Here is a 23,721-nt window from a genome sequence, read left to right as displayed (position 1 = left end):
CGCCATTGTAAAGCAATTATACCCCAATAAAGATGTTAAAAAAAGAAAAAAGAATAGCACACACGGAACTATTCTCCTTTGGGGGTGCTTTTCGGGAGGCTTTCACTTTTATTTTCTATGTTTCATTGTTTATCTTCCACTGAATATATATTATTTTTATAGTTATAAAAAAGGAAATAAAATGTGATATAATTAAGACACCTCATCAGGATGGGAGTTCCTTTTTTTTGCCTCTGTCAATCGTTACCATTTTCCCTCTCCCCCTCCCTCTGCCCCCACTTCCTCCCTCCTCTTCCTCTCTCTCTTTCTACTGATTCCAGTTGAGTAGCTGTGTGCCACCCTGCGCAGCTTACAGCTGTATCACCTGTGGAGGGCGGGACTCTATCCATCAGGCATTCTGTACCCGGTACAGTGACCAGCACCCCTCCAAGTGCAGGCAGCCCCGGTTAGCACTTGCTAATGAGCAGTGGGTTCGATGATGGTAACACATCTCCTTTCCACTGTTCCCCTGGAGCAGTGAGGCTGTTACACTTGCTGGACCCACTGTGAGCGGAGAGCTCACTACACCGAACGCTCCAGGTCGGTTTGTTGAAGGGCTCACAGAGAACTCGGGCTGCCTTGAGGTCTACGTTCGGCTCAGCTATTTGCCCTGTGCTTAGCACAGAAGCCACACTGCACGTACTCCATAAATGCCGGATGCGGCGATTATTATAGTTAACACTGCCGTACGGTTACTCGCAAGTTATTCAGAGGGTAGATCCCAAGAGTTCTCATTACAGGGGAAAAAACCCCATTTTTTCCTTTTTTTTTGTATCTATATGAGATGATGGATGTTCGCTAAACTTATCGTGCTAATCATTTCCTAATATATGGAAGTCAAATCATCATGCAGTCCACCTGAAACGTATACAGTGCTGTACATCAATTATATCTCAGTAAAACGGGAAAACATGACTAAGATAAAAAGTAAACGTTGAATGAATGAATGGGTGGACAAAAGAATAAATACCAATGTATCTTACCATTTGTGGTTCCTGAAATATTCTGTGTTCGAAACCGTCATACGTGAGACTGCTCCTCGAGATGTGGCCTGAGGGCAGCAGCATAATTTCACCTGGGGCTCATTAGAAATGCAGCATCGTGGGCACCCGCAGACCTGCTGAAACAGATGTGCATTTGGACACGATCCCCAGCAATTCGCACGCGTGTGTGGGGCCTGCTTTAGAGGGGAAGTGGGTGGCTGCTGTTGTTTTAATTTCTGGGTTTAATGTTCTCTAGCTCTTTGGTACTTAATTATGAGACTTTCGAGGTTTCACTGGAGGATAGGCTAAGAGGAGGTGGCCCTGCATAACTGCAGGCTTCGGCCGGCTAGGAGAGAGTTGACGGAGCAACTTTTAAATCAAGGATGAAATGTCTGTGTTCCCACGATGTGGCTAGCCCTCTATTTCCGCTTTAGCCGTGCCTGGTCCCAGCCTCCCCTGGGATGGGCAGGATTAAGGCAAGGCCTCCTCTCTGGGTGAGTGAAGCAAGCTGGCTGTTTGCCCTCCACAGCCTGTGCCTGAAGCCAGGTCAGTGGTCCTATGAAGCCACCCGGCGGTGGAGTGTTTTCCATCTGGGAAGTAGCTCAGAGCCCGGCTCAGCTGCCAGGGACAAAGAAGGCCGTGGCTCCCGCCCTGCTTTCTGCCCACGCTCTCAGAGCCCCATGAAATCAGCCCCCTCCATCCAGCTCTTTACAGACAGGCGGGGTGTCCAGGATTATGATGGAGGGGCCCTGGCAGGGAGGAGTGGAAAACAAGTCCTGATTCCAAGCCCAAGTCCTGGTTATGAGCCCCTTGCTGCTTTCCAGAAGACTGCTGATGCAGGCTGCCCTCGGCCAGGGCTGGTCCAGCCTCCAGAGCAAGGCCCAGGCTGATGTCCACTGGGGGGGGGGCACACCCACTCCCCATGGGGAGGAAGGTGGCTTCACCTGGTCCATCAGCTGAAGAGCTAGGAAGTAGCTGGGCTCTCCCTCCCTCCCCCTCCTTCCCCCTCCCCCCTCCTTCCCCCTCCCCCCTCCTTCCCCCCCTCCCCCCTCCCCTCTCCCCTCCCCCTCCCATATCCCCTCCCTCTCCTTCCTCCTCCCCACCTCCTCCATGCCACCCCAGCCCCACCTCCTGTCCTTCTCTCTCCCTTTATCTGGGGGCAGGCAGGAGCGAGCTGAGCTGGCCTCTGATGATTCTGTCTTTGGCTGCAGAAACTTGACTTTGGGTCAGGATCAAGATTCCAAAAAGACGGCCTCTCTGCCGTCCTGATTTTATTGAAGGGCTCCTGCCAGTCTGTCTGAAACAGCAGAGATAAGTATAATCCACTTTCATCGCAGCCAAGGTCGCTGGATAAAGTTGGAATTTGATAAAGAGCTAAACTGCTGTTGAAACACGGGAAACCTTGCTGAAGCGAGTTCTTCTAGCTGCTTCCTCACGCAGAGTGAGTGCAGGGCGCCAGGTCCAGCCAAGACAGATTCCTGGGCCCCGCAGCTATTGACTTCAGCTGCTAAAAATTTAGCTTGCTACTTGTAACTCCCTCACTCACCTGCTGGGAGAATCCCGATAACTGGCGGAAGCTGAGTCCAAACAGCTCTCGGGGAGCAAAGCGTAGATGCCCCCGCCCCCCGCAATGCCTCAGGGGCTGAGAAGGCAGTTCCCATCAGGAGCAAGAAGCATCCTCTCCGTGAGCATTTGCAAGGTGTGTTCCACGTGGCCTCTGCGGCGTGGCAAGCGTGACTGCAGGTGTGCTGGAGGATGGGCAGGTACCGCCCAGGGAGCATTTAACCCCGCCCCTCGCCGGCAACTAAATTATCCCTTTGGAGTCCCAGCTCCTTTAGTTGTAAAATGGGAACAGCAACGCCCACTACAAAAGTCTGTTGGTTAAATGAGGAAAGATCCGCCTTGCTCCACCGTGGGTGCCAGTAAATATTTGTTCTCTTTATTGGCACCAAAATTCTTGGCGGAGATGTGGGAGAGAGGATTGGGGGTATCACAGTGACTTTTTTTCAACCTACGTACCTCTAACCCCCCAACTCCCTGCTGCCTGAGCCGGGTATTCAGATGTCCTCCTCTCCTGCCTTCGCCTCCAGGTCCTTGCAAATCACGGCCACACGCACAAACATCCCCAGTGGGAGTAGGCCTTTGTCAAAGTGCGAATTCTCCTTGGAGGAGAAGCAGGCTGCGTCCCGCCTCCAGGGCAGGAGTGCACGTCTTGGGTGTGCTCTCCTAATCCCCAGAAGTGCTTCAGCTTCAGGAGCAGACCAAGATGGGGAGGAGAGGGAAGGGTGAAGGGGGAGAGGTGAGGAGAAGAGGAAAAGACCGGAAATGGGAGGCATAGGCAGCACAACGATGATGCGGGTTCTCGCCCTCTGATGGCAAATCATTTAGTTTGTGGAGGACAAACCTGCTGCTTTATAGGGGACCCTTCCTACACTGGCCATTAGAGGTAATAGAGATTTTCTACAAGATCCCAGTAGGAACCTGATTTTACAGTGAAGCCAGATTTGCACCACGTGACGTCATCTTGAAACGAAATCTGCCCCCAGATATTCCAGGATATCAGCTTTCAAAGCCAACATTTCCCTTTCATAGACGCAGGTAGAAAATTTTTAAAAATGATTTAAAAAAAACTGCAAATCTTTGTTTTCCATCAAGATGTATTAAATATTGAAGACATTCAAAAAGGAATAAAGAATACTATAATGAAGGTTGTCATATCTCTCAACCAGTTTAATTGTATAGAGTTAAAGACAAAAATACAAAATATTTTCCTAGAATATGTATCAACGAGATAACAATGTGTAAAAAGGGTAGCAAGGGCCTAGTGAACAGACTTGGGGATGGTGGTTACCTTGCGTGGGGACATCGAGGGAACAGGGTAGGGGGGACCCAAGGCTCGGGGAGCTGTTCAGGTCTTAGCCTTCTTAGACAATGGCGTGAACCAAAGTCTGTTAAATTCTGCCTTCAAAATTCAAAAAACAAAAAGCCCAAGATGCTCAGTGAGAGAAAATTCTAGCTCTTTTCAAAGTCACAGGTTAAGAAAGGACACTGGACTTCCTGAAGTGACATATTTCATTCGGCGACCAGGCAATTTGGATTCAGTTCAGATTTGGGCGTCGAGCCCACGTTTTTACTAACGCAGTTTACGCGCACAAAACGGGGTGGTGCCTAGCGAGGCCTGTTCTGTTTAGGTGACTAAAGAAGCATTAAACAAATCACACAAAAAGCACAAGATAAAGCCTGTGTGAGCAGCACATATGGACCTTTGTATTATAGACCATTCTCCCTTCTTTGCACAGGAAAGGCATTTCCATAAAGTGAGCGAATTTACTGTACATCTGCTATCAGACCTATTCAAGATCGCCGTGAAAAGATTATTTATGACTCAACAGCTACTCTTGTTTACTACACAGATGACATCATCATCCCAATATTGTTACATTACATCAGCCTTTGCCCCACTTTTATTGCCTTTGCTATCAAGCCCGTGGCTCAAGCAAAAATGCCTTCCAAAGACGAGCCCAGAGACTAATAAAAACGTGCAATTCCAGCCTTCTCTGAGCTTGAAGGTTTATCCCAGCCGGACCACCCTTGGCCCAAAGAGAAGCCCCCTCTGTCTGTTGTCTTGAGCATTCGTCCCCCTTAGTGGGAGCATTTCTCAAGGAGGGGCAGAGTAACATCTTCCAGGGGTGCAGAGCCTAACAGGAGTATGAGAGCCAGCATCCATTCATCTTCCTCAATAACACCACCCCAATTTCGAGGAGGGAGGATGGAATTACTCCTGTCCTGCGAGATGGATCTGGGAGAAATTGTTATTCATGGCACTATGCCCTCCTGCGGTTAAGAGACCGTCATTTGACACAAGCTGGACCAAATAAGCTCTTCACAACCCAGGACCACCTCTGGATTTTGAATCGTAATCTCCCCTTGCGCACAGGAGGGAAAAACAAGGGGCAGAGGTGAAAAGACAGAAGCCACTGGAGCTCATTTATGTGAGTGGCAGTGCGGTCAGCCCTCGGCATCCACCAGGGATGGGCTCTAGGAGCCCCGTGGATACCAAATCCAAGGATGCTCAACTCCCTCATATAAAACGGCGTCCTATTTGCATATACACATCCTCCCGTAACACTTTACATCTTCTCTAGATGACTTATAATACCTAATACAATGTAAATGCTATATAAATAGTTGTCTGCGAGTGGCAAATTCAAGTTTTGTGTCCTGGAACTTTCTGGAATTTTCCCCCCAAATGTTTTCAATCCAAAGTTGGTTGAATTTGCAGACGCAGAACTGGCTGATACTGAGAGCCGACTGTCGTTGGGTTTATTGAAGAAAATTTCTAGTCCCTAGATGGAGACACTCCTGCCCTGGGTGCCCTGACAGCCAATGGAAACTACGCCCTATCTTATAAAAAGGTCCAGGCTTCTGCCCCATGTTGCAGGTCCCTGGATCCTTCCTTGAGAACGGGGACCACCCACATCATGAGGTGTTGAGTAGAGTTTGTTTGTATCACTTCCGTTGCTGTCTTTAATCATCTTTAACAGGCTACACTGACGCCAAGTTCTAGGTCCCATTCCTTCCAATGAATTCCCTTTATCGTTAATGAAGCTGGCGTCTCCGTCTATCGCTTGCAGTCAAAGACTTGAAGCCCAGCCCCTGGACTGCTCCGTAGCTGTGTGGACACCCCAACTCCAGGGACAAGTATGCTACAGCCTGTCCTGAGGAGTCAATCACGCAGCCGGCAAATGTGGCAGCCCCAACAGGGACAGCCCTGTGGGCGGCGCTCAGGCTCCGTCACGCCCACCCTGAGCGCCTCGAGGCTGTGTGCCGTACAGAGAATCAACTCAGCCTGCAAACCGAATGCTACAGGCACCATCAGCTCCTGACGCTGGGTATATGCCCCCCACTGGAGAGACAGTCGGCAGTAGCATCGCTCCCTCGGCCCCGTAAAGGACTTGAATTCCGAGGTGAATCCAAGGGCCGTCCTGCAACTGTCCCCAGGGTTGTTGTTCTCCTTCCCCCCTCTGCCCACACCAGGCAGCCATTCATCTCCCGGTAGCAGGAAGCTCTGCCTGTCCCCTCATCTCCTGGCAGCTCTAGGAAGCAACGGTGGCAAAGGGGACACGGTCACCAGCACCCCCTTCCAACCCCACTGGGGAGATGTGCCAGGGCCAGCCGCCTTCATGGAAGCCGGGAAGGACCCGAGAAACGAATGCTCTCGTGAAAGGAAACCTGGAACAAACAAGTGAAGCTGGCTGGGAACTGGGCTTGTCCCACCTGGAGTCGTGTCCTGCTGAGGGCCGTCCAGGACACTCGTACCTGGCTAGTCGTTAAGCAATTCAGTCCTTGTCGCTGAACCCTCACTCACTCAGCAGAGCTCTCTGCATTAATCCGCTTGAAGCACAGGCCCCGAGACAAGTGTTCTGGTTACTGGCGCTGTGAGGCACAGCCATTTTATGGCGCGTGCAGATTGGGACGGCGACCCGGACGGGCCCGGCAGGGCTGGCTGGTCCCCGCTCCGCAGTGCCTGGGGCCTCGGCCGGGGCTGGCTCCACAGGCTGGGGGCTGGACAGTGGCGGCGGGTGGATGCCTTCTGAGATGGCTTGGTCACGGTCACGCGCACCTGGCACAGCGTAGGGACGGCTGGAGGGCCAAGTCCGGCGGGACTGCAGGTGCAGAGCCCAGCGGGGCAGCCCTGGGAGGTGCACCGCACTGCCTGCCTTGGGTACTCAGCCACTACCTGTTGGTGGAAGTAGCACCACCTGGCCCAGGTTCAAGGGGAGGGTGTCAACGAATTGGGAGCCATGTTTAAAGCACCTGTGGGCTGGAGAGAGACTGTCCAGGCGGGATGTCGCTGAGGGCAGGAGCCCGGAAGAAGCCTGGCCTCGGTCACTGTTTGCATCGCACACCTCTCCCACCTCTGGGCTCCAAATACAGCTCTCAGAAGACTCTCTGCTGCCCTTCAGCCTTCAGCGTGAAGCGCACGGTCTGAGGACTGAGGTGCGAGGGCAGCACAGCTGACCCACATGCTGAGCCTCAGAACACCCACGAAGGAGCCGGTCCATCCCTCCCGCGTCGGGATCCGGGTGGGGAGTGATGCAGCGGGGCTGGGCTGAGGCAGGGGTCGTCCTTTCTCTCCCTTGTCCCTCCCCACCAGGCTGCCCTTGACTGTTCCCCCTCCCCGACAATGGGGGTCTGACCCTGACCCTGACACGCAGCTCCAGACTTGGGACTCCATGGCCTTCATCCGCCTGCCGAGTCTGCAGCCCCCAGAACCTGCGGTCCCTGGAGCCAACTCTGCACAGCCTGAGCTCATTCCCTCCTGGCAGCCCCGGGATCCACGGGCTCAGGTGAGGATGGGCTGGCGGCACACAGGTGACACTGTCTAGAAGGGCCGGCATCCAGCAGAGCTGGGCACCTGCTCCTGTCTGCGTGCGGCACGAGTCAGCCCGGCACCAGCCTGTGCAGGACGATGCCTCTGCCCACCTGGTGCCTGACGGGCCAGGCGAGTCCCCGTGTCACTTTAACTGGAAAAGGAAAGAAGGTGTATGGGGGATGGAAGGAGTAGAAAGATGTTACAATCAGAGCTTTCAAAAAAAAAAAGAATAGTAAAAGTCTCTGCAGCAAGGAGTGAAATTCCAGCAGGCTGGTGGGGATACAGGGCGAGGGAATGTAAGTGTCGCGTAAGAACCCGGCACAGAGCATGGAGGCGCACAGGTCAGTGTCGCTCAGTCTGGATGGACCCTGGGCCCCCGCCACCGCTCGAGGTTCTTTCCCTTCCAGAAAGCACAGTGTGTGGTCAGTCCTGTGGGCTGTGGGCATGACTGTCCCCAGAGGCAGCCCCTGGCTCTTTGCAACTCCCCGCATAAAATGAGCTGGACCTTAGATTCCACATATAGATGTTAGCATACGGTTTTTGTTTTTCTCTTTCTGACTTACTTCACTCTGTATGACAGACTCTAGGTCCATCCACCTCACTACAAATATCTCAATTTTGTTTCTTTTTATGGCTGAGTAATATCCCATTGTATATATGTGCCACATCTAAGGAAAAAAAAAAAGGTCATGAAGAACCTAGGGGTAAGATGGGAATAAGGACACAGACCTACTAGAGAATGGACTTGAGGATATGGGGAGGGGGAAGGGTAAGCTGGGACAAAGTGAGAGAGTGGCATGGACATATATACACTACCCAACATAAGGTAGATAGCTGGTGGGAAGCAGCCGCATAGCACAGGGAGATCAGCTCGGTGCTTTGTGACCGCCTAGAGGGGTGGGATAGGGAGGGTGGGAGGGAGACGCAAGAGGGAGGGATATGGGAACATATGTATATGTATAACTGATTCACTTTGTTATAAAGCAGAAACTAACACACCATTGTAAAGCAATTATACTCCAATAAAGATGTTTTAAAAAATTCATGTAAAAAACCAATATTTTAATGAAGACAGTGTTATTTTCATTAAAAAATTATCTTACAAAAAAAGAAAAAAAAATGAGCTGGACTCTTGTGAAAGGTCACGGCCTCTTGCACTGACAGTTCCTACAGGCCTCACTGCAAACCAAGAAGCAAAAACACAGTATAGAACTGAGGCCCGGTGGGACATTCATGTCACACACTACGGCCTTGAGTGCCGGGGGGAGCTCCCCAGCTCTCAGCCTCAGTAACCTCCAGGGTCAAGCACGGAGCTCCTCCGGGCTCCTCTGCCCAGTGTGGAGAGCTACCACCCAGGCTGCCGAGACCCCACCACACAGCATCCAGGCTGCGTGCCTGTTTCCTACCTTGCTAGTAGAACAAAGTGTATCGTCTGAGTCTTCATTCTCAACAACCCCTGGACCTGGCTTAGCTTTGTGGCTGGCAGAGGGCATCTCTGGATCCTCACGTGGTCCACTCGAGCTGTGAGGCCCTCTTAGCCCTTTCCCCCACAAGCTCGCACTCTCCTATCTGTAACTGGGTTAGCCTGAACGGTCCTGTCTTTAGGTCTTGCCTGTCCTGCAGTTTGTACCCTGTGTCTGGTTGGGTTGTCCTGATTCTTCACCTGTCTCTTCTCATCTATAACCACATCTCCATTCCCTCACCGTGTGAAAGAATTAACAGTACATATGTGGAATCGGCCAAGCAGTCATCCTCATCCCATTAATGTTGGGTTTGGGCACCTGACTTGTTTGGCTGGTAGAATGTGTGTGGGGGGAACATGATGTGAGTGTGTGGGGCTTGGCTCCCTCTCTTGTACTCTGGTTCCAGAACAAAATACACAAGAAACTGACAAAACCCAGGCAACCTACAGACCCAGAAACAGGAAAAGTACATGCTTGTAAGCACAGAATTTGGGGATTGTTTGTTTTACAGCATGTTCGATGCAAAAGCTGACTGATACAGACCCTGTGCAGGGCAAGAGCCTGTCTCATTGCCAATTTTGTTCTTTCTGATTTTGTGACTTCAGCTGATGACTTCTTCTCCCATGACCAGCCACTTACACCAGCTGGGTCAGCGCTTTCCTCAGTCTCCCCTCCTCAACTCCCTCCCACCCGGTGGGCTGACGGAGGACCCCAGCCCCTTTGATACTAGGTTATGCAGCTTGTGATAGACGAGGCCCATGGTTCTACAATACAGACCACACAACTGACACAGACCCTCTTGGCCATCCTTCTCCCCTGGTTAGAGATGTCCTAGTGATAGGGAGAGAGCACAGTTATCCCTCCTGGTAGGGGCCAGTGCTGTTTCTTTAAATTGTGGTAAAATACATAAGCACAAAATTTCCCACTTTAGCCATTTTTAAGTGGACAGTTCTGTGGCATTAAGTACATTCACATTCTTGTTCCACCATCACCACCAGGCACCCATCTGAAAGTCTGTTCCCATTAAACATTAACCCCCATCACCCCACACCCCCAGCCCTTGGAAGCCACATTCTTTTTCTGTTTCAATAAATTTGACTATTGTGGGTACCTCGTATCAGTGGAATCATACATGTGTCCTTTCATATCTGCCGTATGTCACTCAGCATCATGTCTTTTGGGTTTAACCATGTTGTAGCATGTGTCAGAATTTACTCCCCCTTTAGGGCTGAATAATACCCCACTGCATGTATATATCACATTTTGTTTATCCATTTGGCTATCAGTGGGTATCTGGATCGCTTCTACCTCTGGCCTTTGTGAATAATGCTGTGAAGTACATGCGCACCGAAGGCTGGTGTTTCTTAACTATGGTGTCTGCAGCTGGAGGGTAAATACCAGTACTTGTACTTTGCGGGGAGTGCTGGGAAAATGAATCAGACCATGATGTCTCCCTGAAACCCCTCTCACTAGGCTCAAGGTGAAAGACAAAGAGGGAAAGAAAAGTGCCTCTGCCTTCCAACAACTCTTTCCAAAGAAACTCTCTAACTTCTAACCTCAAACACTTTCAACCCTTGGCCGGTACAGAGCGAAGGGTTGCATAGTCTTCAGTCCTCTCCTTTGCAAATCCTGCACAGGTAGGTGCTGTATATCATGCCCATCGCTTCCTTCCCTCCCTGGACGTTCACCCTGCTGCAGCTCATCAGGAAAGTGGACTCTCTTCCTGCCCTGCCCCTCTCGGTCTGGCCTGGCCCTGCCATGTGCCTTGACACCCTGCACGTGGCGTAAGTGATGCTGTGACAGCGCTGAGCCTCGCCTTTAGGAGGCCTGGCGTCTTCTCCTTCCTTTCCGGGGAAAGGTGAGCAGACCTGTAAGCAGTCCACCACCGGGCCCACCATGCCGCGAGGAAGCCCAGGCTAGCCGTGTGGAGAGGCCACACAGGAGCTCTGAGGACCCAAACTGACGGGAGAATGCAGGCCCCAGCCACAGGGCCCCGTCACGCCACCTCAGCCCCCCTCGCCCCTTTCCCTGATGTTCTGGGGACGCCAGCTGAGGCCCAGACATTAGAGGCACAGGCGAGCCGTCCCCTCGATGCCCTGTACAAGTTTCTGACTCAAAATCTGGGGGGAAAATAAAATAGCTGTTTTATTCCTCTGAGTTTCGGGTGCCTGTTTATGCCGCCACGGACACCCGGAGCAGAGGTCTCACACTTCACTTTGCCACGTGGGGACACTCGGCCCTTACGCTTTTGTTCTCAGCCCTTGGGCGCCTCAGCAGAAAAGGGGACAAATTCCATTTTCACATCCTGCTACATACATTTCAAGACACTCTGAGAACACTTAGACGTGGTGCTTTGTCTTTTATATTTTTTCACTGTAGTAACTTTTTTCTAAGTCCCCGTGGCTCCCCAAGCCCGCAACACCACGGGGCCAACAGCGGGTACAGGCCTTGAGGCTGTGAGGCTACAGGGCTCCATACGTGGTGGTATGTTTCCAGCACTGAAACGCACTTCTCCCCCCGCCACCACCCCCGGTCCTGGGGCGCCGGAAAGGGACCCCTCGGCGGTGGGAGCGCCCCCACCTATTACCCGAGAAGGGGTTCGACGCTCCAGAATCCCGCCGTTACTGGCTGGAGCACGGCGGGAGAACCCAGCCTCACCCAGCCTCCCGACTCGCGGCGGGTCATCACCGTAAAGTTTGAGAAATGGTCGCAAGGGAGGGGTGTGCGAGGGGCCTGAGGCTGCTGGCAACAGTGGCCGGGGGTGGGGGAGGGGTGGGGAGGGGGAGGGGTGGGGAGGGGCTTAGGGGGTGGGCGGGGGAGGAAGGGGTGGGGGAGTGGGAGGTGGGGGGTTAGGGGTGGACGAGTGGGGGAGGGGTGGGGAGGGGAGGGGTGGGGGAGGGGCTTAGGGGGTGGGCGGGTGCGGAGGGGGAGGGGTGGGGGAAGAGGGGTGGGGGAGTGGGCGGTGGGGGCTTAGGGGTGGGGTGGAGGGTGGGAGGGGAGCGGCTGGGGGCAGGCGCTTACGGGGTGGGCGGGTGCGGAGGGGGAGGGTGGGTGACATGCCCTCGCGGCCCCTCCCCAGGCCCACCCTCCGCCCGGCTCTCACCGTCCACCTGCCTGCTGCTGGAAGTAAACGTGCCGGGAGCCCCGCGGACCCGGATGCCAAGGATGGGCCCGGCCGCGTGAACTTGCCGTGGAGCATGGCCTGGGTCCTGTTGGGGTGTAGGTCCCCCACGCAGAGCCACGCCGTGGGGTGGCTGGGGTCACAGGGACTCTTCTCGGCACTGCTGCCTGCAGGGGGCCGGAACACGAAGGGACACAAATCAACCGGAATCGGAAACTCCTGGACGGCCCTCAGAACCTGGTCCATCCGCCCAGGGAGGCCGGGTGGCGGGGTTCCGTGGGGCAGCGGGGAGACCTCCGTCTCTTGGTTCCTCCCTGGAGTTGGCGGGGCCGACGTGTTACCCTTTAGCAGCCTGCGGTAAAAGATGCTCTCGTGAAGAAGGAGCCTCAAAAAAGCAAAATTCTGGGCTTCCCTGGTGGCGCAGTGGTTGAGAGTCCGCCTGCCGATGCGGGGGACACGGGTTCGTGCCCCGGTCCGGGAAGATCCCACATGCCGCGGAGCGGCTGGGCCCGTGAGCCATGGCCGCTGAGCCTGCGCGTCCGGAGCCTGTGCTCCGCAACGGGAGAGGCCACAACAGTGAGAGGCCCGCGTACCGCAAAGGGGAAAAGAAAAAAAAAAAAAGAAAACTTCTGACCATCAGCAATCAGTGGCTCCTCACGTTTCTGTACTCCCGGGGCAGGAGTACAGAGACATGCATGCCATCTGCCCCTTAAAGGCAATAAGTCAGGCTAACAACTTATTACATTCAAGAAAATATGTTCTATCTCCCAGTTGTGACAAAAAAAACACAAACCTTCATAACCATCTCGAAGGCCAAGTTCAAATTCAGAATTCTCGACCCTTGGGAATTGGACACCGAAATATGGTGTTGGTGGCCCCTGGGCTTTGCTCCATTGCCGGCCTCTTCCCAGGGTGTCGTGGTCATGGTCCGCATTACCCGCTCCAGGCCATGGCAGTGGGCACAGGGCACTGCCAACCAGGGAAGCCTTCCAGGGCATGGCTTTGATTGAGCCCCCATCTCGTACTGCCCACGTGGCTGACCTCTAGTCTCCAACCCCTCCTGGAGTCTCGGCCTAATATCTCCAGAGGTTGGAACTGATACAGTGCGTCCTGAGTCCCCATCGTAGATCATGTTGTCATGATGCGCAGTGGCTAAAGCCGTCAGGAAAACAAAGACCCTCTTATTAAGAAGAACATTCCAGAGGCTCAGAGATCCCCTCCCAGTAGCCAGGGCAAAGGCCAGACCTCACTCTAGGTAAGGCTAATTCTTCACCTCACAGGGACCCAGAGTTGGGCCCCTCCTACCTAGGTCAGGGGTGGTATTGATCAGAAACCCTCCCCAGGAGGTGACATAATCCCAGGAGGAGCGACACAGCAAAAGAAGCAGGGTGGCAGCATCACGAATTCTCAGAGGAGCCCACGTTTCCAAAGGGAACAAGGTAAGGAAGGAGATTCCCAGTCCAAGAAGAGCAGCCCAGAGTGGCCAAGCCTGGCAGGGGTAACGTCAGGAAGGCCTAGATCGTGCTGAGGCTCACGGCAGTCACCAGTTGGAACAGCCCTTCTAGCCACATTCCAAAAGCATGCAAAGGACCGCCTGCTCCGGGCACCAGGGGCAGCGCGGCAGATCTGCTCCCTCCTCCGGAAGCGCCAGGGAATGAAAGCTGTCCACTTGTCCAATGAGAAAAGCAAGAAAGCTCTGAGAAAATCAAAGCCAGAGAGAGGGAAAGGCTGAAAGAAGCCAAACCATTGCATCCCGGACTTGGATTCAGCTGGAATCTGAAAAACTCCCTCCTGGTACCTCGTGTGAGGTGAGATACGGAGACAGAGACCAGGTGACGGCAGGTACAGTCACACCTGGCTCCAGGCCCCTGTGCTCAAAGGTGGACGATGCTCTCACCTGCAGTCACCTCTAACCCTCTGTTTGGGTTCCTCATTTTTATTTTATTGTCAACTCGGATCAGGAGACCAAAGTTATTCTTATCACCTAACAGATGACGTGAAGCCAGAGGGCATCCCTGACACCTGAATAGAAGAATCAGGACTGAGAAGGGTTTTGGCAGACCACCACAGCAAAGGAAGTTTAATGGAGATGACTCTTATATCTGTAAGCTTGAGTTGGAGGAGACCTGGCTTAACAGGAATTCACATGAAGAAACAGCAGAGGTTTTCAGTTTTTGAGAGTCCTGTATGAACCCACAATATGGTTATTCCCAAGTATTAGCCGGATCTTAGAATGCATTGAGAGAAAGAAAGCAAGTACATCAGTGATGTGCTTGTCAGATGGCTTTGGAGGACTGTGCCCACCTGCTGTTTGGGCTTCCTGTTTTAATGGTCAGGTCCAGAGAGAAGTGGTTCAAGTGGTGATGACTCTGGAAATCACATCATTTAAAATTTTTGAAGAAGCTCAGGGCTTTGAGTCTGAAACAAGAAGGCTTAGAGGAGACTTGTTAGCTGTCCTCCAATATTTAGAGGACCATCACGGGGAAGGGATAATAGACTTATTCGATGATACTCAAGAGGGGGAAGATTAGAAGGAATGAGTGAAGGATACAGGAAGGGCTTCAACTCAACACAGGGAAGACTTTTCCAAAATGAATGTCTTATATCGTAGTTAACTCCCATCCCTGGAATACCCACCTAGGGATATTACAGAGAAGACTTTTGGAATTCAGCGAGGTATAATATCTGACCAAAATGCGGGATCCCTAATGGTGGAAACCCAAGCACTGTGGCAGGCTGCAGTGCTCATCAAATTGGACCACGAAAGCAGCTATCTCCTGCCCCTACAGTAACCAAAGGATGGCTTCAGTCCCAGAATCAGATTACTTTTCCCCTTCGTTTTGAAGGTTGGTCATAAATCAATAGCTTTGTTGTGGCCAGACTGAGGTTCTGGCTTTCCACATTGGCAACAACAGTCTCTCATTTGACTGGAATGCAATTGGAGTAAAATTAACTCACTTTCCATATGTTCAGGTGTGCAAAAAGCCCGTGTTCGGATTCATTTTTCCTGGATTGTGATTCTTTGTATGTTTCAAACATCTGCACTGTTCGAGGTCTCCTATTTATAGCTGATGAGATGCTGAGATGGCCCAGGGGTTGACTTCTTATGCTCGTTCCTCTGTAACACTCACAGCAGCTATAAAAGCTAGCTATTTTCTAGGAATGGTACCTCTATTATTTTTTTGTATACACGATGTGGCACCTGCAAAGACATATCAGGGCTGACCTTGTAGAAGTTCAACTTGGCTTTTCTTTTTCCTGCAAGCACATGTGATGAAAGTCAGGTGGGGTTTAGGTCATCAGTGGGAGTTTGCCAATGCAGCTATACTTAAAGGGATGGGAAAATAACAATAGATGTGTGTGTGTCCTCAGGCTAACACACTAATTTGGTGAAAAGGACACTTTCTGAGGAAACAGGAGGCTTTATAAATTTACATAAACTTAGGAGAGCTCTTGGGTGTTTCGAGCTCGCAGGGATGGATTAAAAAATTACCCCGATAGTTCCAAGGCTGACTTTGCTGAGAATGCGACTCATTTTCCCTAATGTGTGTGTACGTGTGTCATGGCGGCTCTGGTAGACGTGTGCTCCAGCAAATTCCCACAGCTTATCAGACAAGTCAGTAGATTACGGTCACGTTGCCACCTCTGTTCCCAGCCCAAGTTGAAGATGGTCTTGTAGCTTCATCCCCTGATATTAGCACATCCGAGTGGGTGTATGATGCTTGCCAACACGATAAATTATTATGGCATTTACTTTCACCCACACGCTCTTTTTTTTTTTTTTTTGGCATTTAAAAACGACCTTTTCACGTTTTAAGAATTTCTAACAGTCTGAGAAAAGAAACAACCTCATCGATGCCATATGGAGTGTTTTACCCGACGGATGAGCTTTGGTACGTACTCATCGGGACATACACTCAATCTTTTCAAAAGGCCAATCAAGAATTAACCCCGTGGCTACAGGGACGCCCTTGCCCTACCTTCTTCATTAAATCCTTGGATGAAAGAAGAGAGGACAAATGACAGCATATGTTGTCACTGGAAGTCACGACGTGGCCTCGAGGAAGGCTCCACTCTCTGTGGGTGCAGACCCACCGGTGTGTCGGGGCCAGAGGGCGTGCAGGTGGATGGAGAAGCTCTCCTGCTTGTAAACACGCAGGGGTCCTTGGCTCCTACACTGTACAGAGTCTGAATTTGGAACAGGAAAGGGTCTTTAGAAATAACCTTGCTGCATGTTAGAATCTGCTGGGGGGCTCTGAAGACAAAACCAAAACGATACGTACTGTCAACTGAAAAAAAAAATGCACAACCTAGAAGCTGAGAATTATGTTTTATTCGGTAGACTTTCTGAGGACTTAAGCCCAGGAAGCAGCCTGTCAGGTAGTTCTGAGGGACCATCAGAAGAGGTAAGGGAGAAGCCAGGATACATACGGGGTTTTGCAACAAAGACCAGGTGGTCAGAACTTCAAAAGATGACAGTTAATTAAATAAAACCAAACATCTCAAGTTGAGGAATTTAGCACTTTTCTATTTATGGGAAGATGCAAGAATCTGGACTTATTGAAATCATTCCCTTGATGGGCATCTTAAGTAGGGCCAGTATCCTGTTACTTCCCATCCTGAATCCCCTCAGGGTACACAGCTTGGTGGAGGCGGGGTGGGGTGGCACTACAGTGGCTGATGGCCATATGATGGCCATATCCTTTGTTTACTGATATGACAGATGACTTTCTTCATCAACACTACCAATGCCTGTGCTATAAACCACGTGAATAAGACTTTCTGGGGATAGGGCCCAGGCATCTGTATTATCTAAGCTACTAGGTAATTCTGACATATATTAAGGCCAAAAAAACCCCATTGATCCTGGCCTAATCCCTTTATCTTACATATTGTGGTCACACAGTTAACTAGGGCCCAGACTGGAGACAGATTCTCTGGTATGTTCTCTTTAAATATCAATAACCCACAAGAGGAAAAACATAAAGTTGGTTCTGGTGTCTCCAGTCTTCCCACTCTTCTGTATTTACTTCTTTGACTATGTCCTCACTCCCAGCCAACCTTCTTGGGTTTCCGTGCCCTCAGAGTTCTTCCCTTTCCTTCTACCCTTTGGTGCTTAGGAAAGACCCATTTACACTCATGGTGATCGGTGTGTATCATCTCCCTTCCCTGGATATATGCATTTGAACACTTGCAAAGCCTTGAAAGCCACTTCATTCTTCTGGGATTTCAGTTCTATCAGCTGTAGATAGAGTTTGGGGTTCAAGAATAGGGTTCTTACAATAGAATTGTAGATATTAGCGAATGGGTCATTAAGGAATTCTAATTTGAGGAAGAGACCTTCTCTCACCCTTGAAATCACACTCACTTAGTTGCCCATACTCCACATTTTAAGGGGGACTGCCCAACGTGTGTTCAGCCCACGGCACTGATTTCGTGCCGCTTCTGTGGCGTCGAGGAACCCACACCATCCGTCACGCTACTCCACCGAAACAAGCTCTTCCATGTTTCTCTGGGAAATCAGGAATTAGCCGTGAGGCACCTAAATGGGAAAGATGGGCTGAAAAAAAATTTTCTTTTCCTAAAGGAGAAAATTAGAAAAATGGACTAAAGGGAGAGAAAGAAAATTTCTAAAATGTGTGAACAGTGAGCTGGCAGGTGCTTTCAACGTCTTTTTAAAAAATATAATTTTATAACCAAGTTTTTTATAAGCATGCGTTATTTCTATAATCAGAAACACAAATTAATATTTTAAAAGAACAGACCCATTGCTGGGGGTTTGTGGGCCTCCAGGATTGAACACTCAGGCTGTCTGGTTGGCCAGACGCTGGCCTCTTATAGGTCAGCTGGTAAAACGCTGACCAGGAGCGGTCTGACCCTTTGACTGTGAACTTGCCTGGGGAAAGTACAGCAGCTCTAGGAGAGGAAAGGTTTCAAGTCTTAGGCAGCAGTAACGGCTCCGAGTGGCAGAGTTGGTAAGATTCTTCCTTGGGGGCAGTTCCTGGAGGTGATGGTTCAAGGCACTCGGGGCAGGGTGGGGGGCAGGCCCGCAGGCTGCTGGGTCGCTGGTGTTTCATCGTCCTCCTTGAGTTGTGGAACTGCCCTGCCGCCTTGGAACTTGCGGGCTTGTGGTCCGAGGAGGTCAAGTGAAGGACTGATTCACTTTCCCTAAGAAGATGGAGGGAGACTGTGGTCCTCCAGATAGAGCAGTTAGGGAAGTGACGGGAATAGGGTGACTTCCTTCCTCTCTGCACGTGAAGAGAAAGTGGCTCTATTTGTAGAAACGGTTGAGGGAAAGAAACACGGGGCATATATGCTTGAGGGGTGATCTTTGTGCGTAAGAGACACATTCAATGAGTATTTATGGAAATTGCATCTGCGCTAATGCCTGACCCAGGAGCCCATTCCTTCCTCAAGGAACTTACATTGTAGTGCAGGGAGGCCGGCGACAAGCAACGATCATAACAAATGAGGACGTGGCGTGAATAGTAAAAGGTGCCAAGTGTGCAGAAAAAGCAAGGGGTGAGGAGGCAGCAGCCCTGGAACTGACCCCACTGGGTCTGGGGAAGAAGTTGGTTCTCTCGGCTTCCTTCCCAGGTTGGGAGGGAATGGGATGCAGCCGGAGAAGGGCTTGTTGGTCTTGGGAGGACAGCACATTCCTCCGAGGGGAGGGTGGGGGTGCTGGGGGCGGAGGGATGCAGATGTCCAGGTCAGGAGTTCCATTCTTGCGGGCCGAGGAGGAGAAGAAGCGGGCACGCCCTGTTCCTGGGCTGGATGACCTAATAAGGCCTCTTCCATCTTGCCCGCTGACAGTCGGGCCGCAGAGAGATCTCCCTGTTCTCCCTGGCAGGCGCTGCAGAGGCCACAGTGTTTAGGATTTCTGAGCACCACTGAGTGTTCCAGCCAAAGACTTTCCATGTGACCTTCCCCTGAGCTGGGGGGAAGGGTATGGGAGGGAGGGAGGGAAGGGGGAGGGTGTAGGGGGGAGGGGATGTAGCGGGGAGAGGGAGGGAGGAGGGGGAGGGGGAGGGGGGAGGCGGAGGGTTGGGGAGAGGAGCTTCCCATTTCAGCCTCTGGCACCAGGCTTTCTGCTGAGACCAGGCAGACAGGGAAGAGACAGAAGGAGAAAATGCCAGGGCTCCAGCTGTACACGGAAGCTTTTCGAAAGTAGCTGGAGCTGAGAAGGAAGGTAGTTGAGAAGGTAAAGAGAACAAAGGCCTGTCGAAGCAGGGGCGTTTGGGGCTTGGGGGCACTTCTGCAGCCTTTCTTCTCGCAGGAGCCCCGACGCAGGGCTGGGGCCGCGGGTCACACTTCTTTCCCTGCCTCTTGGGAGATAATTCGGGAAAGGACTTCTCCGCCTGGGGAGGGGAAGAGTGGGTTGTGTCCTATCTCTTTCAGACTCCTTGCGTGCTGAAGCCGGAGGAAGCTTCTAGATCACAATCACCGCGTCACATGCTGGGGCCTTGGCGAGCACCGTACAGGGAGAGCCGTCCGTCCGAGGCCAGGCCCGGCCTGTCATTTCTGCGAGGCCGGTCTCTGATCTGCCTCCATAAATAAAAGCCTGGAAGGGAGGCTTTGCTTGTGTTTGCACGTTCTTTTGCCATTAAAGGGCACATTTGGAGACCGGAGGTCCAGGCTGGTGAGAGTAGATGCCCGAGGTCTGAAGGAGGATGCAGTCGGGGTTCTCAGGCTAGAGCTCAGGTTTTATGTTAAAGTGAATTTCATCACCTCTACATCGGCTGCACATTGAATGAGGCACGGGGTGTGGGATTGTTAGCACGATGCGTGAGTCCACAGCCTGCCTGGGTCCTTTGGGACCAGGCGGCGGCCTTCCCTGCGTGGAGTTGCCCCGGGCTGGCGTGTCCTTCGTGGCTGGTGGGGAAACGGGTATGGGCTGTGGAGAGACTCGGAGTCCTGGGCCAGGAGCGGCCTGGGAGAGTCACTACTCGCTGCTATGGGACGCTGGCTGAGTCCCTTCCCTTCTTAGGCCCTTTGTTTGCCATCGTTGCGGGGAGGGGTTAGAGGAGACCCGTGTTTCTGGAACTCTGCTGCTTGGAAGGTGAAGGAGGGCTTGGGGCTGGGGAGACAGCTGCCACATGTCCCCATCCACAGCCCTGAGAGCTTCTTTCATGTAATACAGTATGTGGTATGTTAGAATGTGTTTAGAATAGAATAGAATAGAATATTACGGAGCTGGACTTCAGGGTAAGCTTGTGTTTGCAAGAAGGATTCCATTACCTGAAAAGTTTAAACACCCCTGCGTCAGGTGACTTCAGAGGCCCCTGGATCCATGATTCTATTTCTCCTTAAACAGTCCTGAGCAGAGCCAGAGAAGACTGGCAGTGTTCACGCTGCTGCTTACTTAGAAGCCTGAAAAAATGCCAAGAATCCACAGTCAGAAAAACACCCTCTGGTTCCTCATTTATCTGGAGGGCAGAACAAAGTCACTTGACAGATTGTGTGGTTCTGGGGAAGCAGCGCGGTGGGAGAAGACCTCGCTGATGCTCGGGACGTTTGCGATTTCCAGCCAATCCGGCGCTCACTGCCCCGGAACGTGCTTGCGCGCGCGAGGCCCGAGCCCCCCCGCGGGGCAGGCGGCAGCTGCTCTGGAGAGCCTGGGGCCTTTGCCACCTGCGGACGCGACACTGACTTTTCTCACGGTTTACAGGGAGACGTAAGATCTGTGACGCGTGGTGAGCCTTCGGTCTCCAGAAAGGAGAGGTTGCGCTGTTGAAGGTTAAGTGAAGTGACCGGAGGTGATGGGGTGCTGTCTGAGGGGGGTCTGATTGCCGGTCACCTTGTATGTAAAGCCACAACCGCGAGGGCCTTTGCTAGTCTGTCTCGTTAAGGAAAAATCTGACTTTCAAGCTGCAGGACCAATGCCTGGGAGCAAGTCTCTGGGCCAGCTCAGCCTTGACATCTCAGGGTGGCTTCCCAGTTCTTTACTTCACTCAGCAAATATTTATTAAAAGCCCACCACGTGCCTGGCACTGTCTGAGGAGACGGGCTATATCCTTGAGCAAGACACATGCAAATTCCTGCCCTCAAGGAGCTTCCATTCTGATGCCCATTCGCATTCACGGCCGCTTGCTGGGGGGTGGGGGTGGGGATTAGGACACAGAGGTCAGAGCTTGGGGGTTGGTGTCAGACACCTGGCTTCAGACCCTTTGCCCAACCTCTGGCTTAGTTCTCTCCTTAAGCAGGTTCAAGGCCCGTGGCCGTTCCCTCGTCTGGTAAAGCGGATGGTGCGAGGTGTGGGGGGTGGATTAGGCAGGTTGGGGTGGTGCCTGGAGCTTAGTCAGTGCTCCGTAAGGAGGGGCCCAGCTGCTGTCAGTTCTCTGCCTGCGTCCAGCCTGCAGGGCTTTAGGGACTGTGCCCTTAACCCTCTGTTCGGTTACCACGGGCGCTGTATCCGTGGAGGGCCTCAGCAGGATGCGGTGCTGTCAGGCGTGGATGCGTCCTCTGTCGCTGTCAGGCCAGCAGGTGCTGCTGTCCGGGAAGGGAGTGGTCGACTGTCCCCAGGGCCACTGTGCCCACCTCCCCTGGGCAGATGGCCAGGGGGCCGCCTTCAGCCTCAGGGCAGCGCCCACTCCCAGCACTTTGGCTTCTTGGTCCGGGCAGGCCGCCTGTTCTGCGTGAGAAGACCACGCTCCTCCTTGCGGTCGCCGTGCGGCAGGCCCTCTGCTGTCCCGACACCCAGCCCAATGCTGCCCTGAACAGGCTGTGTGACCCGAAGCCAATCGCTTCACCTCTCTGGTCTCAGTGTCCTCGTTGTCAGAACGGAACTAACAATGCTCGTGGCTGAGGGGCGCGTTGTCAGGTGAGACGAGGAGGTGAAGAACCGTAGAACTGTAAGCAGGGCGCTCATCCCCCCATCAAGTCTCTATTCTGCCCAATCTTTGTCCCCCCCAAGCACCTGTGACCTGGCGACGCTCCCTTCCCTCAGCACAGCCTTTCAGCACGTCTGGCCGCCTCTGCCGACCATGAAGCCGGATGGGCCACTGGGGCGTAAGAAGCATGAACTTCTGTTGGACTGGGAGTTTCCTGAAGCAGGGCCAGCTCTGTTCCTCTCTGAGGTGCCCCCTTCCTCTCCCGCAGAGCCGAGCCTGCAGCAGGTGCCCGGCACACAGACGTGTGGGACAGACGGACAGACGGACGTGGGTGAGGAGCTGGCCCCTCTCTCCTGATGCCCCGTTTATGTTGTGTCATGTAAGGACATTGTTTCTGAAACTGTCGCTCAGAGATCTAAATTTAGACTTCCCAGGAGCCCTTCTGCCAGGAACGGGTCTGAAGTATAGTCCTCAAGGCTTGCCTTTCTTGGTCTCTCAGAGGCACCACCAGATAGCCAAGTCGGGGCAGCGTTCAGCTCGGAGTCTTGGAGGAGTTTCTGGTTGAGCGCGGACGGCTTGTACCACCACCTGGCTGCCTGGGAGGCCTCGCGCCCCGGTGATCCCGCAGGCTAGCCGGGAATCCCGCGGCCGCGCCCCCAATGTGCGTGCTTCCTAGCCTACCTGTCCTGCCCTCCTGGCCCTCAGGGCCGCCTAGATGCTCGTCTCAAGGACTGCCGATGACACGGCAGCTCAGATGCGCTTCTCGTATCTGGAGTTGAGAACTAAGGAGGTTTCTCTGCCAACACCTCGCAGGTGAGCTGGTCACAAGAGCCAGCAGAGAGTTACGGCTATCTTGGGGTCACGTATCCAAAGCTCCAACTTTCCCCTGATTATTTGAGTGATACGATGAAGACACTAATACCTAATATAGGAACTAGCCTGCCCGAAGGACCAGATTAATTACTCTAATCCTCCATTGCCCACTTTCAGTGAGGATCTGGTTTCAGTCAATCATGTAGTAAGTGGTACCAGATTAATCTGGGCAGGGAGAGTAAAATGGTACAGACAGAGATGATGGATGCGGAGGGCTAATGAGAAAACAGAGCATTCGCAAGTGCCTCTAGGATTTAATGAGACTGAGTCTGTGGGTCAGAGAGGAAATCCATCTCATCACCCTGGTTTTTTGTTGCCTCCCGCGTCTCATTGTTTTAAAGCCAGTCGGCCGCAACATCTCTCTTCTGGTGACACAGCTGAAGGAAATATTTGCGTGATGGCCCAGGCAGGCTGTTGATAAAATAAAATCCTCAATAAGCCATGCCTTCCAGCATCCATGTCCCTGTGTAGTGCTCTCCTCAGATCTGGGCTCGTCCTCTAATTTGTCTTAACCAGTCAGCTGTGATGGGATTTACACTCTGATGATTCTGGGCTGTGGCCTTAAGGAGGCCTAGCAGCCTCTGCTTTTGCATTTTTGGATGCTCTGAGCTTCTATGTAAGAGGTCACGCTCCCTTAATGGAGACCACTGGAGGGACATGTGGAGAGGTCATATGGAGGGAGTGCCGCCCTGAGACTCCACATAGAGAGAGAAGTCTGACTATCCCAGCATGCCAGCGGAGCCCAGCCTGCAGACTCTTTGGACTCTGCACATATATAATAACATCTGGGCATGTGACTCAGCCACATTGATACATAAAGTTAACCATCACATCATCTATCGGCAAAAAACGAGTGTTCTTTAATTTCACCAAGAGGGTAGTGTGTGCCTTTTGGAGAAAGAACCTGACTAGGGAATAAGAAGACCTGAATTGTGATTGAACCACTGAACCACTGTATCATCAGTGAATCTGTTCATTTCTCTGACCGTCTGCCCAGGTTATGCAGCTAGCAACCGGCAGAGCGAGGATTTGAACC

The sequence above is a fragment of the Globicephala melas genome, chromosome 2 (genome assembly GCF_963455315.2).
Source record: "Globicephala melas chromosome 2, mGloMel1.2, whole genome shotgun sequence".
In the NCBI taxonomy this organism is placed as follows: Eukaryota; Metazoa; Chordata; class Mammalia; order Artiodactyla; family Delphinidae; genus Globicephala; species Globicephala melas.
Note: the sequence above shows the minus strand (reverse complement) of the source record.